We start from the raw sequence: 17,466 nt of genomic DNA, 5'->3' as shown, positions 1-17,466 counted from the left end.
ACAAAGGTATGAAATATTTTGGATTATTATTATTTATACGATTTATTATGAATTTTTAATTAATTATTTGCTTATGTTTAAATACATTTCTAATTGCATTATATTTTTTTCCATTTTTGTTTTTATTTTTTGTACTGTCTTTTGTAGCCTGGTATAGTTTATTTTATAATTTATTTTTTAAATAGGATCAAATATATGCTTTAGTTCGTAATATTCTTAATTTTGTATTATTATTCTTTTCTTTTTTATTATTTTGTATTATTTTCCTTTTTTTGTAAAAGTTAAGATGTTTTTCTCCCTAAAGATACAGATTATTTTTAGTTTTTAGTTTTTTTATTTCTGGACTGGTTGCCAGCCAATCACAGGGCACATATAGACAAACAACCATTCACACTCACATTCATACCTATGGACAATTTGGAGTCGCCAATTAACCTAGCATGTTTTTGGAATGTGGGAGGAAACCGGAGTACCCGGAGAGAAAACCCACGCATGCACGGGGAGAACATGCAAACTCCACACAGAGATGGCCAAGGGTGGAATTGAACCCTGGTCTGAACCCAAGTTGTGAGGTCTGTGCGCAAACCACTAGACCGCTATGCAGCCCCACTAAAAATATCAAACCAAAGTAAATATATTATGATATTTTGTCGTAATAATGTCTCATTACTTTTATTAAATTATTTGTTTTCAGTGTGCCCCCAATCATTGGTGATGTTTTTATGTTAAATATGTCACGGGCCGGCGGCACGGCGGTCGAGTGGTTAGCGCTAGGAGACTAGGGTTCAATTCCACCCTCGGCCATCTCTGTGTGGAGTTTGCATGTTCTCTCCGTGCATGAGTGGGTTTTCTCCGGGTACTCCGGTTTCCTCCCACATTCCAAAAACATGCTAGGTTAATTGCCGACTCCAAGTTGTCCATAGGTATGAATGTGAGTGTGAATGGTTGTTTGTCTATATGTGCCCTGTGATTGGCTGGCGACCAGCCTCTCGCCCGAAGACAGCTGGGATAGGCTCCAGCACCCCCCGCGACCCTTGTGAGGAAAAGCGGTAGAAAATGAATGAATGAATGTCACGGGCCACGAAAATAAAGCTACCTACCAGACACAAATGGAACCCAGGACACACCTACATTAGGGTGTAACTGCTCTACCTGGTGGGCAAGGTGGTATATTACCGTTCCGTCAACATTTGATTCATTTTGAAACAGTGGCTCGCATGCAACAGACGAAATATGTATCACCAATTTGCCGCGTTGCACGCATGTTCAGATGAAAAGCACCCGATATGTACGGATGCGAATGTTCCCATCCAGATGCTGCTGGTAATCAACAGGAGTGTTGTAGCGCGATCATTTGTGCAGCGGGGTCGTTCCACCGCACGGCTCAGAGAGAGGAGACGCTGCTTTGAAGCGAAAAAAAAAGAAATAAATAACATCCATTCGGCTGTTGCCTTTGTGCACACTTACTGGCGGTATTACATGGCGGTGATGGAGATGATGCTGTGCAGTCAGTCACCTCCTCGGAAAGCACGCGGCCTTGGTGAAGCAACGCCTGCGTTATGAATTTTAATATGGTTGTGATGTCTCGAAACGCAAACTCGACACTGTGCGCTTTAAAAGGAGGACAAGGGGGGGGGGATACCGTTTTCTGGTGAGACAAATGCAACACGGAAAGAAATTTGTGCCCATGTGACACTTTATTAGGCACACCAATCGAATGAAAGCTAAACAAAAATAAGAGGTACTCGTTTAACAATATTTTTATTATATATTGTTATATACAATATTTTTATACACTATACTGTTATATACAATCACAGGGCACATATAGACAAACAACCATTCACACTCACATTCATACCTATGGACAATTTGGAGTTGCTAATTAACCTAGCATGTTTTTGGAATGTGGGAGGAAACCGGAGTACCCGGAGAAAACCCACGCATGCACGGGGAGAACATGCAAACTCCACACAGAGATGGCCAAGGGTGGAATTGAACCCTGGTCTCCTAGTTGTGAGGTCTGCGCGCTAACCACTAGACCGCCATGCAGCCCCACTAAAAAATCAAACCAAAGTAAATATATGTTGATATTTTGTCATAATAATGTCTCATTACTTTTATTAAAGTTTGTAATCTTTAGTAATGATCTGGAGGGCATGACAAACTGGAAAGAAAACTGCTTTATATGAACATTTATTAATGAGTATATTGTAAAACAGAGCGAGCGCCGACAGAACCAATGTTGTAACAGCGCTGAGTTCATTGTAAACAACAGTACGGCAAGTCTATCATGCATGGGTTTCACACCAACAGCTGAGTATGTACAGTATGCGCAAACTGCTCATCCAGCATTAATACAGCTGATGTCACTATAGACAACAGTACGTCAAGTGTAATACCAACAGCTGAGTAGAGACAGTTTAAAGCGCATGTAGAGGTAGATAACACTGCTTGGATGCGGATCACTCACAACAATACTGCATTACCGCCCTCCAGTGGACCACATAGTCATTTATTCACATGTATAGTATACTTGCACAACAACACATCAGTAACAGAACCAATGTTGTAGCAGTGGGAAAGAGTTAACTGCTCAGCCAGCATTAATAGTTCATTGGAAACAACTCAAGGGCAAGTGTAAAGCCAAATGCTGAGTAGAGACAGTTTAAAGCGCATGTAGAGATAGATAACACTGCTTGGATGCGGATCACTCACAACAGTACTGCAGTTCCCGGCCTCTAGTGGACCGTATGGTCATGTATTCACATGTATAGTATACTTGCACAACAACACATCAGTAACAGAACCAATGTTGTAGCAGTAGGAAAGAGTTAACTACTCAGCCAGCATTAATAGTTAATTAGACACAACTCTACGTCAAGTGTAATGCCAACAGCTGAGTAGAGACAGTTTAAAGCGCATGTAGAGGTAGATAACACTGCTTGGATACGGATCACCCACAACAATACTGCAGTTACCGCCCTCTAGTGGACCACATGGTCATTTATTCACATGTATAATATGTTTGCACAAAGTACAGTAACAGAACCAATGTTGTAGCAGTGGGAAAGAGTTAACTACTCAGCCAGCATTAATAGTTCATGCGTTTTAAAGCGCATGTAGAGGTAGATAACACTGCTCGGATGCGAATCATCCACATCAATACTGCAGTTACTGCCCTCTAGTGGACCATATGGTCATGTATTCACGTGTATAGTATGTTTGCACAAAGTGCAGTAACAGAACCAATGTTGTAGCAGTGGTAAAGAGCTAACTACTCAGCCAGCATTAATAGTTAATGCGTTTTAATGCGCATCTAGAGGTAGATAACACTGCTTGGATGCGGATCACCCACAACAATACTGCAGTTACTGCCCTCTAGTGGACCGCATGGTCATGTATTTACATGTATAGTATACTTGCACAACAACACATCAGTACCAGAACCAATGTTGTAGCAGTAGTAAAGAGCTAACTACTCAGCCAGCATTAATAGTTAGTGTAAGGCCATGCAGAGATATGCAGCTTAGAGGTGGAGTTCTTGTTTGAAAAAAAATACATCATGACGTCGCCTACAGCCACAGTAGTTAAGTGTTTTTTTGACCCCATGCTAATTAGACAGCCCGGTGGTGTACTATAGGAGTACTATCGTACTCAATAGCGAACTGCAGTGTTGCAGGTGTACTTAATCAAGTGTCCAGTTATTGCCCCAGAGCCTCAGGGCCAGTTTTCTATTTATTGTTTTTGCCTGTGGGAGGCAGTAAAAAAAAAAAAAAAAAAGTGTGTTTAGTTGTCGAAATCTGGGCGCTCATGAAATATTAATGCGGCTGGGCAAACAACAGGATGTGTAATTATCATCAAACAGTACACGAGTGTACACAATGGCTGCAATCAAGCTTCTTCGCCGTCTGTCTGCTCGCCTGCCACAAAGGTTAGCTTCACTCCTACATCGCTAATTCCTGTTGACCTTTTTTTCTTGGCAAGATGGCAAAAAAAAAAAAAAAAACACATCCTGTAAAATGCTTATTAAATCACTTACGACGCAATCAGCACGGGGCGGTCTAAAAATAAACAGCTTGTTGATGTTCTGTGTTCACATTTCCTGTCATGTGACGATGATGACACTAGCAAGCACTCAGACTCGACCGAGGCCTCGGAAAAGCAAGCAAAGGGAGAAGAAAAACGATCTGGAGTGTTTATGCATTTGCCTTTAAACGCGTTGATTTCCCTTGATGACGCGGCGTGACTCAGCAACGCTTCACAGCACTTTTTTTTTTTTTTTTTACCCCTTTAGAGGCACTTTGTTGGGGAAATGAGCGATAGCGGTGGAAACAAAATGAGGGCTGCACAATTGCCATCTCTAATCACAAGAGAGGGAACGCATCAATGCGCAGACGAGCGGCACTACCGTTTGTTTGAGGACTCGGAAGTGGGTCGGAATGTTATATAATAAAGAAAGGCTTTTTTTTTTTCTTCACGTGGAGCAACAAAACTTCCCTTGAAAGTTGAGCTGTGGCGTTCCTAATTATCACACATGATGTCACCTCCACTTGTCTTGCACATGACTGCAAATGGAAGCCATAATATAACCTGCATGGCTTTTATTTCAACACCCAACAGGAAATAATAGTCTTTGTGTGTAATGAAAAGGAAATATGGATTTCATCCGTGCCCCCCCTGGGACATCTTTATGATCAAATTAATTTTTGTTTAAGAGCTTCTATGATGGTAGGAGTCTGCAGCAGAGATGAGATAAGACAAGAATAATTCGTTTTCTATATCGCCGCAGCCAGAGACGGGGTACACCCTGGACTGGTTAGCGGTCCATCACATTCACATGCCCGCCTAAGGTGAATTTAGGGTCCGTCTGGAGCGTCCGAGCCAATAATTGCACCCACAACCCACCTGTTGTGTGGTAGTATCATGAGCAATCAGCATCAGTTGCTGTCCAGCTGCTGAAACGCATGTGTTATGCTCAGTCCTATTAATGCTGGCTCAGCATTATATCACTTACCGCTATTACAACATTGGTTCTGTTGCTACTGTTTGTAAAATTTCCTTTTTAAGTTAAAAATAATGTGGTCCGCTAGTTGGCAGTAACTGAATTTGTAGTATAGTAATAGGTGGTCTGCGTCCAAGCAGCTTTACAGTATCTACCTCTACATGCGCTTTAAAATGTTGCGGCTCAGTTATTGGTGTGACACTCATATGTGTTACAGTTGCTTTACTGTCGCTTACAATGTATGTACTTCTTAGTACTATGAATACTGGCTGAGCAGTTTTCTCTTTGTCGCTATTACAACATTGGTTCTGTTGCTACTGTTTGTAAAATTTCCTTTTTAAGTTAAAAAAAATCTGGTCTGCTAGTTGGCAGTAACTGAATTTGTAGTATAGTAATAGGTGGTCTGCGTCCAAGCAGCTTTACAGTATCTACCTCTACATGCGCTTTAAAATGTTGTGGCTCAGTTGTAGGTGTAACACTCATATGTGTTACAGTTGCTGTACTGTCGCTTACAACGAACTTATCAGTACCATGAACACTGGCTGAGCAGTGTGCTGCTTGTCGCTATAACAACACTGGTTCTGTTGTTGCTGTTTGTGAAATTTCCTTTTAAGTTAAAAAAAATCTGGTCTGCTAGTTGGCAGTGACTGAATTTGTAGTATAGTAATAGGTGGTCTGCGTCCAAGCAGCTTTACAGTATCTACCTCTGCATGCACTTTAAAATGTTGCGGCTCAGTTATTGGTGTGACACTCATATGTGTTACAGTTGCTTCACTGTCGCTTACAATGTATGTAATTCTTAGTACTAAGAATACTGTCTGAGCAGTTTGCTCTTTGTCGCTATTACAACATTGGTTCTGTTGCTGCTGTTTGTGAAATTTCCTTTTTAAGTTAAAAAAATCTGGTCTGCTAGTTGGCAGTAACTGAATTTGTAGTATAGTAATAGGTGGTCTGCGTCCAAGCAGCTTTACAGTATCTACCTCTACATGTGCTTTAAAATATTGCGGCTCAGTTGTTGGTGTGACACTCATATATGTATGTTTTACAGTTGCCGTACTGTCGCTTACAACAAACTTATGAGTACTATGAATACTGGCCCAGCAGTTTGCTGCTTGTCGCTATTACAACATTGGTTCTGTTGCTGCTGTTTGTGAAATTTCCTTTTTAAGTTTGAAAAAATCTGGTTCGCTAGTTGGCAGTAACTGAATTTGTACTATAGTAGTATGTGGTCTACGTCCAAGCAGCTTTACAGTATCTCCCTCTGCATGTGCTTTAAAATGTTGCGGGTCAGTTGTAGGTGTGACACTCACATCTGTTGCTTACAACAAACTTATCAGTACTATGAATACTGACTGAGCAGTTTGTTGCTATTACAACATTGGTTCTGTTGCGGCTGTGATGTGCAATATGCTTATTAAAAACAGTGTTCACTCAATAGCAGTAACTACATTTGTAGTATTATGAGGTGGTCTGCGTCCAAGCATCTTTATTTACATCTGCGTGTGCTTTAAAATGTTGATACCCACTATCAGTGGTGGAACTTGTGCGTGTTACACTTGCTCTACTGTTGCTTACATTGAACTCATCAGCGCTATTAATACTGGATAAGCAGTTGGCTTCTTACGTCATTACAACATTGGTTCTGCTGCTTTGTTGTGCAATATGCATATTAAAAATGCTAGATGGCAGTAGAAGAAGCGGCCTTTTCTGCTGCTGCTTTGTTGTGCAATATGCATATTAAATATGTGATCCACTAGATGGCGATTGATTTTCTGCGTACATGCCACAGACAGAGTCGCTACTGCTACTGTTACTGTGATTACAACACTGGTTCTGCTGCTGCTTTGTTGTGCAATATGCATATTAAAAACGTGATCCACTAAATGGCAATGGATTTTCTGCGTACATGCCACAGACAGTCGCTACTGCTACTGTTACTGCGACTACAACATTGGTTCAGTTGCTGCTGTGTTGTGCAATATGCATGTTAAAAATGCAATCCACTAGATGGCGATGGGTTGTCTGCGTACATGCCACAGACAGTTTCGCTACTGCTACTGTTCCTGTGATTACAACATTGGCTCTGCTGCTGCTTTGTTGTGCAATATGCATATTAAAAATGGGATCCACTAAATGGCGATGGATTTTCTGCGTACATGCTACAGACAGTCGCTACTGCTACTGTTACTGCGATTACAACATTGGTTCAGTTGCTGCTGTGTTGTGCAATACATAGTACTTGTTAATAAATGACCAATGGCGGCGATGCAATAGCTTCCCTCAAGTTACTGCCTACTTCCAGTGAATGCCATACTCTCTGTGGTTTTGGTAAACAAACGCCCCCTGTCTATAATTAGCGCATTCATTGTAAGCACAAAAACTTGTCAAAAGGTGACGAGACAAAAATATCTTTTTTATTCCCACTGGCACCAAAGTGTGGTGACATCTCGCTTTACACGTGTGCCACCTCTTCACAAAGTTGCATGTCAATCAGTGCCGCCACTTTTAGTGTCATCCCGTTCGCTAACAAACAAGAGAAAAAGCGAAAGGTGTGCTAGCAGAGTACATCAGGTCTATTTGTTTTTTTGTCAACAACACTCTCCATCTTGGCCAGAGTGGTTTGTTTTGTCTCGGAAAGTGCTTGGATTAAAGTAGAACATCCTCTTGAAGGAACACACACTCACACACACACACATACACACACACACACGGTATATGGCATCCGTGTGTAGTGAGTGTATTGTTTTCCATCACTTTCATTCTCTCAGTCAAAAATTCATCTGCAGCCGAAATTGCTTTCTAAATCGTTTGACGGCGCTAATTAGCTCCATGATTACGCGCGGTGGGAGGAGACACCACCTCCCCCCTTACTCCCCGCCTGAACGTTAGGACTAATTTGGTTGAATATTCCGAACCCGTGTCCGCAATTAGGCTCATTTGCATATGTAATGGGTTGATTATGTTTGTATTCCCTGACTGCGTGGCTGACAGGCGCTTGTTTGGCGAGTAAGAGCAAACTAACGCTAGCTGGGACGCTTTGGGAAAATGGTTGGTGTAAGATATTTGGTGTGAGATTTAAATGATGTGACCCCCCCATGGACATAAGCAAGGCTCAATTTCGAGCCACAAGGATGTTTTGTTCTTAAATTAAACGTGGACGTAATCAGACAGACGTGCCGCAGCACAAATGGCAAAATAATCGTATTGCTGAAGAAAGATGGCAATAAAGTGTAAGTGTGCAGCTGAATTCATTCCAGCCGTCACCAACCGTCCCCGCCTGCTGTTTCTGCAGGACAACATCAAAAAAAAAAGTGGACATGTTTTTGCCCTGGGGGGTACACAGAGCCAGTGACCGGGTCTCATTGGGTACACCTGCGCCTTCGCAGTAGCGGATAACCGCAAATTGAGGTTGCGACCCCCCTTCTCCCCTCGACCAGATCCCTTTTTTCAGCCGACTTCCTATTTGCTATTTCAAGAATACATATTCTATGAATGGAGTCAATTCAGTATTTATTACTAATCAAGCACCTACTGTAAAATTCTAGTCAAAGATCTCCTATATGACATTAGTGCTCAGCTGTTTTTAAGGATTGAATGTAAAATTTTATGATGGTTTTAAGTACTTACTAGAAACCTCTAATCCAACATACTCTACAGGAACAGAGCACTCACTGTAAAATTTTAGTCAAAGATCCACTAGCGGAATTGTCAGTGTTTTTAACACAACTACTGAAAAAAATATAGTCAAAAACCGTCTTGTTGTTTTTAACGAGCTAGTATAAAAAATTTGTCAAAGATCATCTGTAGGTCAGGAGTCTGCTGTTTTGAAGGACCTACTGTAAAATTCTAGTCAAAGATCTCTTATATGACATTAGTGCTCAGCTGTTTTTAAGGATTGACAGTAGCCGGTTTTAAGTACTTACTGGAAACTTCTAGTTCAACATCCTCTACAGGAACAGAGCGCTCACTGGAAAATTCTAGTCAAAGATCCACTAGCGGAATTGTCTGTGTTTTTAACAAAACTAATGCAAAAAATATAGTCAAAAACCATCTGTTGTTTTTAACGAGTTAGTGTACATTTTTTTCCATAGGACAGGAGGGGTCTGATTTTAAGAACTTTATGCAAAAAAAATCTTGTCAAAGATCATCTGTAGGTCAGGAGTCTGCTGTTTTTAATGACCTACTGTAAAATTCTAGTGAAAGATCTCCTATATGACATTAGTGCTCAGCTGTTTTTAAGGATTGAATGTAAAATTTCATGACAGTAGCCGGTTTTAAGTACTTACTGGAAACTTCGAGTCCGACATACTCTACAGGAAAAGAGCACTCACTGTAAAATTCTAGTCAAAGATCCATTGGCGGAATTCTGTTTTTAACAAAACTAATGCAAAAAATAGTCAAAAAACATCTGTTGTTTTTAACAAGCTAGTGAAAAAATATTTATCAAAGATCATCCATAGGACAGGAGGGCTCTGATTAGAAGAATTTTATGCAAAAAAAAAATCTTGTCAAAGATCATCTGTAGGTCAGGAGTCTGCTGTTTTGAAGGACCTACTGTAAAATTCTAGTCAAAGATCTCTTATATGACATGAGTGCTCAGCTGTTTTTAAGGATTGACAGTAGCCGGTTTCAAGTACTTACTGGAAACTTCTAGTTCAACATCCTCTACAGGAACAGAGCGCTCACTGGAAAATTCTAGTCAAAGATCCACTAGCGGAATTGTCTGTGTTTTTAACAAAACTAATGCAAAAAATATAGTCAAAAATCATCTGTTGTTTTTAACGAGTTAGTGTAAATTTTTTTCCATAGGACAGGAGGGGTCTGATTTTAAGAAGTTTATGCAAAAAAAATCTTGTCAAAGATCATCTGTAGGTCAGGAGTCTGCTGTTTTTTTACGAGCTAGTATAATTTTTTTTGTCAAAGATCATGCATAGGACAGGTGGCCTCTGATTTTAAGAAGTTTATGCAAAAAAATCTAGTCAAAGATCATCTGTATGTCAGGAGTCTGCTGTTTTTAAGGACCTACTGTAAAATTCTGGTCAAAGATCCTCCATTGGACAGGAGGGCTCTGATTTTAAGAACTTAATGCAAAAAAATCTAGTCAAAGATCATCTGTATGTCAGCCTCTATATGATAGCAGTCTGCTGTTTTATAGCTGTACTGTAAAATTCTGGTCAAAGAGCCTTGATATGATAGCAGTCTGCTGTTTTCTAGCTGTACTGTACAATTCTGGTCAAAGAGCCTCGATATGATAGCAGTCTGCTGTTTTATAGCTGTACTGTAAAATTATGGTCAAAGAGCCTTGATATGATAGCAGTCTGCTGTTTTCTAGCTGTACTGTACAATTCTGGTCAAAGAGCCTCGATATGATAGCAGTCTGCTGTTTTATAGCTGTACTGTAAAATTATGGTCAAAGAGCCTTGATATGATAGCAGTCTGCTGTTTTATAGCTGTACTGTAAAGTTCTGGTCAAAGAGCTTCTATATGATAGCAGTCTGCTTTTTATAGCTGTACTGTAAAATTCTAGTCAAAGAGCCTCTATATGACAGCAGTCTGCGGTTTTATAGCTGTACTGTAAAATTATGGTCAAAGAGCTTCTATATGATAGCAGTCTGCTTTTTATAGCTGTACTGTAAAATTCTAGTCAAAGAGCCTCTATATGACAGCAGTCTGCGGTTTTATAGCTGTACTGTAAAATTCTGGTCAAAGAGCCTCTATATGATAGTAGTCTGCTGTTTTATAGCTGTACTGTAAAATTCTAGTCAAAGAGCCTCTATATGATAGTAGTCTGCTGTTTTATAGCTGTACTGTAAAATTCTAGTCAAAGAGCCTCTATATGACAGCAGTCTGCGGTTTTATAGCTGTACTGTAAAATTATGGTCAAAGAGCCTCGAAATGATGGTAATCTGCTGTTTCATAGCTGTAATGTAAAATTCAGGCCAAAGAGCCTCTATATGATAGTAGTCTGCTGTTTTATCGCTGTACTGTAAAATTCAGGCCAAAGAGCCTCTATATGATAGTAGTCTGCTATTTTATATCTGTACTGTAAAATTCTGGTCAAAGAGCCTCGAAATGATGGTAATCTGCTGTTTTATAGCTGTACCGTAAAATTCTAGTCAAAGAGCCTCTATATGATAAAAGTGTTCTGTTGTTTTAAAGAAAGTACTGCAATAATTATGGTCTAAGACCCCCGATATGGGATGAGTCTGCCCTACTGTAAAATTCTAGCCAAAGATCCTCTTTCAAATTCTAGTCAAAGATCTTCCATACAAAAGCACACATCTGCTGTTTTTTATGAATTTGTAGCAAAAATGTCCCGGTTAATTGCTTTGAGGGCATTAACACGGTCATAGGGGCTAGCTGACAAGTCGTGCCTGTTGCCACGGCAACAGTCAAGTTTGTGAGTCATCTCACCTCGGTTGTATAACAACAGTACAATCAATACCAATAGAAACCATTGGACAGCAATATCAATAACTATTACAATGAAGTAACAAGTACTACAAACGTGCATTTAGATTTGTGTTAAGTAAACCAGAACACAGCTGATCTATATGCAACATATATTTACAGTATGTACATGTACGCGCAATCTGAGAAGTCATTTGCAATGTTTTGGCCGCAGCGCCTGAACATAATTTGATGAAGGGCGTGATTAGAGAAGTGTAATGAATAAATTAACTTGACCCCAAGCTGATGTCGCCCAGGAAGCTGTCAGCTCGGCCCGATCGATGCTCGAGCACGCCGTGACGAGACGAGCGGCCCGGACCGGCTGAACTTTAAAGCGATGAATGCAAATACGGACACAAGTATTGTGCAAAAGTGCAGCTTTAAGAAGATTAAACACTGAAAAAAAATCCAAAAAAGCATGATATTTGGACTCGACAAATACTATATAGTCAGTACCCAACAACCAGGATATCAGTTGATACTGAGGCGGCCCTAAACCAGGATCGCTCCCATGGGTCTTGAGTCAGAACCAGACTGTGCAAAAGCTGTTTGTTTCTTTCTTTGTAACCGAACTCCACACGTCAAAATGTCTATTTCCCCCAAAGTCTCTTTAATCCTCAGCACAACCAACCGAGGAAGGAAGGATACGATATCTAGGAAACAACTTGGATTGGTTCAAGCCGACAGAAAACACATCCTCATCTATCCCATGATGCAATGGAAAGCTCAAGATCAATTTGAAGAGGTAGGCTGGCCTGTCTGGGACACTTTACTCCATAGAAAATAAAAAAAAATTGTCAGTTCCAGTGTCAAACTGTGGCTATGACAATTGTTTTAGCTTATTTTGTGTTGAGTCATGCAAAAAGCCAAAGAAAAATCGACAAAAAAGTCACTTGAAGCTCACTGAATTGTGGAATTACACAATACTCCAATTACACCACCTCATTTTAGTGTATAATTAATGTTAAAAACATGCTAAATACAAACATAAATAACAATAACTGTCCCAGGGTCGAACTATGGCAATTTTAGTGATATTTGAACCACATTTAAGTGTAAAAAAATATTATAACAGCAAAGAAATGTCATTTTCTTTACATTCTTAATGGTGACACAAGTGTAAAAAGAAGTCAAGTCCCACGACACAACCATTCATTCATTCATTTTCTACAGTTTTTCCTCACAAGGGTCGCGGGGGGGTGCTGGAGCCTATCCCAGCTGTCTTCGGGCGAGAGGCGGGGTACACCCTGGACTGGTGGCCAGCCAATCACAGGGCACATATAGACAAACAACCATTGAATGTGCACCCCAATGAATGTGTTACTCAAATGCAATACAGTATGGGAAAACCTTAAAGGATTTTCTTAAATTCATATTGGTACATGTTTGTATATTTGAGTGTGAAGTTGCTGTATGATGACTTTAGTGACTGTTATATTGTTATATACAATATTTTACACACTATATGTACTGTTATATACAATCACAGGGCACATATAGACAAACAACCATTCACACTCACATTCATACCTATGGACAATTTGGAGTCGCTAATTAACCTAGCATGTTGTTGGAATGTGGGAAGAAACATTCCTTAACATTCATTAAACTTTCAGACCGTTTTAGTGTAGTAAATACATCTGCATCTTATACTTTTGATGATGTGTTCCTTTATTTGAGGAGCCCAGAGAGGGGCTAACGTCATTGCAGCACCCCAATGAATGCGTTACTCAAATGCAATACAGTATGGGAAAACTTTTAAGGAGTTTTTTTTAATATATATATATATTGGTAAATGTTTGTATATTTGAGTGTGAAGTTGCTGTATGATGACTTTAGTGACTGTTATATTGTTATATTTTTATACACTATACTGTTATATACAATCACAGGGCACATATAGACAAACAACCATTCACACTCACATTCATACCTATGGACAATTTGGAGTCGCTAATTAACCTAGCATGTTTTTGGAATGTACGAGGAAACCGGAGTACACAGACAAAACCACGGAGAACATGCAAACTCCACACAGAGATGGCCGAGGGTGGAATTGAACCCTGGTCTCCTAGCTCCGAGCATGCTAACCACTCAACTAACGTGCAGCCACAACACAACCAGTCTAGCTTAACTTTGAACACGCATATGATAACCCCCTTTGAAGCTCACTCAATGGAACGTTCCACGAAATAGATGCTACCTACGTATATATGGAGAAAAACATGCTATATATTAATGTGAAGAATGAATATTCCGTTTCAGGGTATAATAATAATAATAAGTGTCCACTTTAACATTCCCAGCTGTCATTAAAGTGACAGTGAAGGTGCAACAACAAGACGCTCTCTTCCAGATGTTTTATTCATGCTACTTCCACATACAGTTTACGCTATCATATTTTTCCTGACCGGCGCCGGGCTCGGCGGAGATAACAAGGAAGCAGCCCGAGGGGTTGGAGGTGGCGATGGAGGGGTGGGGGTGGGTGGTGGGGTGTATAAGGTGGCGAGGCAAACACCGCAGGACGTAATGGATGCTATCATGGTGCTTTAGCGGGGGTGGGGTGTGGAGGGGAGGTGACCAAAGGTCTGCTGGTGATGACATGGGAAGTGTGATGTGATGCAACCGCTAATTGGACCTCGCGGGCTGTTGACGCAAGCCCCGTTTGGGTTCAGTTTGTAAGCGCTAATCGTTTAAAGACGCAATGACGCTTGAGTTTTGGGTCAGATAAACTCCACCGTGCTGCGTTCAAAGCGGTTCGGAGTTCAAGATTTTATGCTGCCGTTGTTGTGTTCTGACACATTTAGGTTGGATCCAAACATCCCAGTTTCCTTAAATGCAGCATAAATATAATCAATAGTGTATGTTGATGTACACCTGCTATCTGCTAGCTAGCCACATGCTAAAATGATCTTAAAACATCACTAAAAACCACTGAAGCATCGATTATTAACTTTTTAACAACACCAGAATCAAACTTGTGTACATTAGTTTGTGTTCTGTTACAAGTAGAGCAAATAAGCACAACAACAAAGTGGAAATTGTTCACATCCATAAGTCCTGGTAATCCATCTTGGTGGAATCAAACAAACCAAAAAGATTTGAGAAAACCCACAAAATGACAAAAAGAAGACGTACAGTTCCTGGTTGGTCGGTTCTAGAACATCTGTGACTCCAGGTCAACCAAAAGGAACCCAAAAACACCTTCTGTAAGTCCTCTAGCCATGACAGAGTGCCTAATATTTGGGTCAAGGGAGGGTCCAAATATTAAAAACACCTCCCAGTATGATGCGACACAGTTTACACTACAACCACAATCATAAACATACTATAAAATTAATATCAATTTGATAGAAAATATGATTATCTTTAAAAAGACTTAATTTTCAATGCAAGTCTTGTATTGGTTGTACCTATTGAGCTGCTGACATTCACATTTCAACAACATTTGAGCAGTATTTAATCTCCAAAGTAGGGTTTAGAGGGGGGGCGGTCTTCCTCCATGTGGACACAGAAAACAAAAACCAAGTCCACCTAGCATCATTTATCCACCAAAAACAAAAAAAAAACATGTACAGTTCCTGGTTGGTCGGTTCTAGAACATCTGTGACTCCAGGTCAACCAAAAGCACGCAAAAACACCTTCTGTAAGTCCTCTAGCCATGACAGAATGCCTAATATTTGGGTCAAGGGAGGGTCCAAATATTAAAAACACCTCCCAGTATGATGCAACACAGTTTACACTACAACCACAATCATACACATACTATTAAATTAATATAAATTTAATAGCAAATATGATTATCTTTAAAAATACTTAATTTTCAATGGAAGTCTTGTATTGGTTGTACCTATTGAGCTGCTGACATTCACATTTCAACAACAACATTTTAGCAGTATTTAATCTCCAAAGTAGGGTTAGAGGAGGGGGCGGTCTTCCTCCTTGTGGACACAGAAAACAAAAACCAAGTCCACCTAGCATCATTTATCCACCAAAAACAAAAAAAAACATGTACAGTTCCTGGTTGGTCGGTTCTAGAACATCTGTGACTCCAGGTCAACCAAAAGCACGCAAAAACACCTTCTGTAAGTCCTCTAGCCATGACAGAATGCCTAATATTTGGGTCAAGGGAGGGTCCAAATATTAAAAACACCTCCCAGTATGATGAAACACAGTTTACACTACAACCACAATCATAAACATACTATAAAATTAATATCAATTTGATAGAAAATATGATTATCTTTAAAAAGACTTAATTTTCAATGCAAGTCTTGTATTGGTTGTACCTATTGAGTTGCTGACATTCACATTTCAACAACATTTGAGCAGTATTTAATCTCCAAAGTAGGGTTTAGAGGGGGGGCGGTCTTCCTCCATGTGGACACAGAAAACAAAAACCAAGTCCACCTAGCATCATTTATCCACCAAAAACAAAAAAAAAACATGTACAGTTCCTGGTTGGTCGGTTCTAGAACATCTGTGACTCCAGGTCAACCAAAAGCACGCAAAAACACCTTCTGTAAGTCCTCTAGCCATGACAGAATGCCTAATATTTGGGTCAAGGGAGGGTCCAAATATTAAAAACACCTCCCAGTATGATGCAACACAGTTTACACTACAACCACAATCATAAACATACTATTAAATTAATATAAATTTAATAGCAAATATGATTATCTTTAAAAATACTTAATTTTCAATGGAAGTCTTGTATTGGTTGTACCTATTGAGCTGCTGACATTCACATTTCAACAACAACATTTTAGCAGTATTTAATCTCCAAAGTAGGGTTAGAGGAGGGGGCGGTCTTCCTCCTTGTGGACACAGAAAACAAAAACCAAGTCCACCTAGCATCATTTATCCACCAAAAACAAAAAAAAAACCATCCCAAAAAAAGCGAAAGCATATTAAAAAAAAAACAACAAACCTGTAAAGCTCGGCTGCAAGAAAAGTCCCAACGTCCCCAAAAAGGACTCCAAAGAAGTCAAAGCATGGCTGGACTCCAGCGAGAAGATTGTTTAAAATGACAAAAGTGGGAGGCAACAAACCACACCGCAAAATGCAAACCAAATCAACAAAGAAATATTACCAAAAAAAAAAAAAAAAAAAAAAGATAAAAATGAGAAATATTTTTGTAAAAAAAAAAAAAAAAATTCTCAACAACGACTGAGAACCGCTGCAGGCTCTCAGCCCTGGAAAGCAAAGTGCAAGTGACGCGTGCACGAGCACAGCCATCAGGACAAGTACATGCTGGAAACTTGAAAAAAAAAAAAAAAAAAAAAATTTAAAAAAAAAGAAAAAAACCCACAACGTCAATGCTTTAATTAAACATCAGCAAAAGAAAAAAAAATTAAAAAAATGGAGGGGAGGAAATTAAAAAAAAAAAAAAAGAAAAAAGGACGCTGACAAAAAAGAAAAAAAAAAAAGCACAAATGTACTCACCGAGCGGGAGAGTAAAAGCTTGCTTAAAAAGGAGCTGAAAAGAGTCAATGGCGCTGCGGTGATGGTGTGTGTGTGCTCTACAAGCTGCCTTCTGTCATGTAACCCAGTCGCCGGGGCTGATGGAGGAGGTCCGCGGAGGTGAAGCAGCTAGCTAGTCCTTATCGCGCCATCTCTCTCGCCGCTATGTGTGCCTTCTATTTGGACGATGATGCCTGCCTTCCCTCCCTCTCTTTTTAAAGACGACGTGAGCGCCACATCGCTCCAGCCGCCGGATGCGCTTTTCTCCCTGTGTGTGTGTATGTGTGTGTATGTGTGTGTGTGTGTGTGCTCTCAAGAGACACGATTGGCCAGGCAGGGAGGGAGTGAGGAGGGAGGATGAGGGAGTTACATGGGGGTACCAGCATGCAGACATTTGAGCACCGTTGAAGAGGTAGGAGCTGTCCTTGGTTCTGATTGTGCTGCTAGGGAAATACACACCTCCCTGGCCAGGTTCTATGCAAAACATAATGTCATTGTATGGTCATATCACCTTGTACTTCGGTACGGGACAAAAAATTACAATATTT

The 17,466-nt window shown here is 40.1% G+C and overlaps 1 protein-coding gene across 2 annotated transcripts in view; it reads right to left on the bottom strand.

Annotated features, from left to right (window-relative positions):
- Window positions 1-17,187, bottom strand: part of ralylb (RALY RNA binding protein like b) — a 73,443-nt gene extending 56,256 nt beyond the window's left edge. Inside the window, exon 1 of one of the 2 annotated variants that reach the window (XM_058059845.2) lies at window positions 16,901-17,187. The gene's annotated coding sequence lies outside the window, so the exon portion shown is untranslated. Of the gene's footprint in view, window positions 1-16,385; window positions 16,733-16,900 lie in introns of those variants that run through there. The other variant, XM_058059846.2, reaches the window with a different exon arrangement.
- Window positions 17,188-17,466: the final 279 nt, after the last annotated feature.

The sequence above is a fragment of the Doryrhamphus excisus genome, linkage group LG7 (genome assembly GCF_037039965.1).
Source record: "Doryrhamphus excisus strain RoL-2023G ecotype Guam linkage group LG7, RoL_Dexc_Guam_v1.1, whole genome shotgun sequence".
NCBI classification, from domain to species: Eukaryota; Metazoa; Chordata; class Actinopteri; order Syngnathiformes; family Syngnathidae; genus Doryrhamphus; species Doryrhamphus excisus.
Note: the sequence above shows the minus strand (reverse complement) of the source record. Positions and strands in the feature narration are given on the sequence as shown.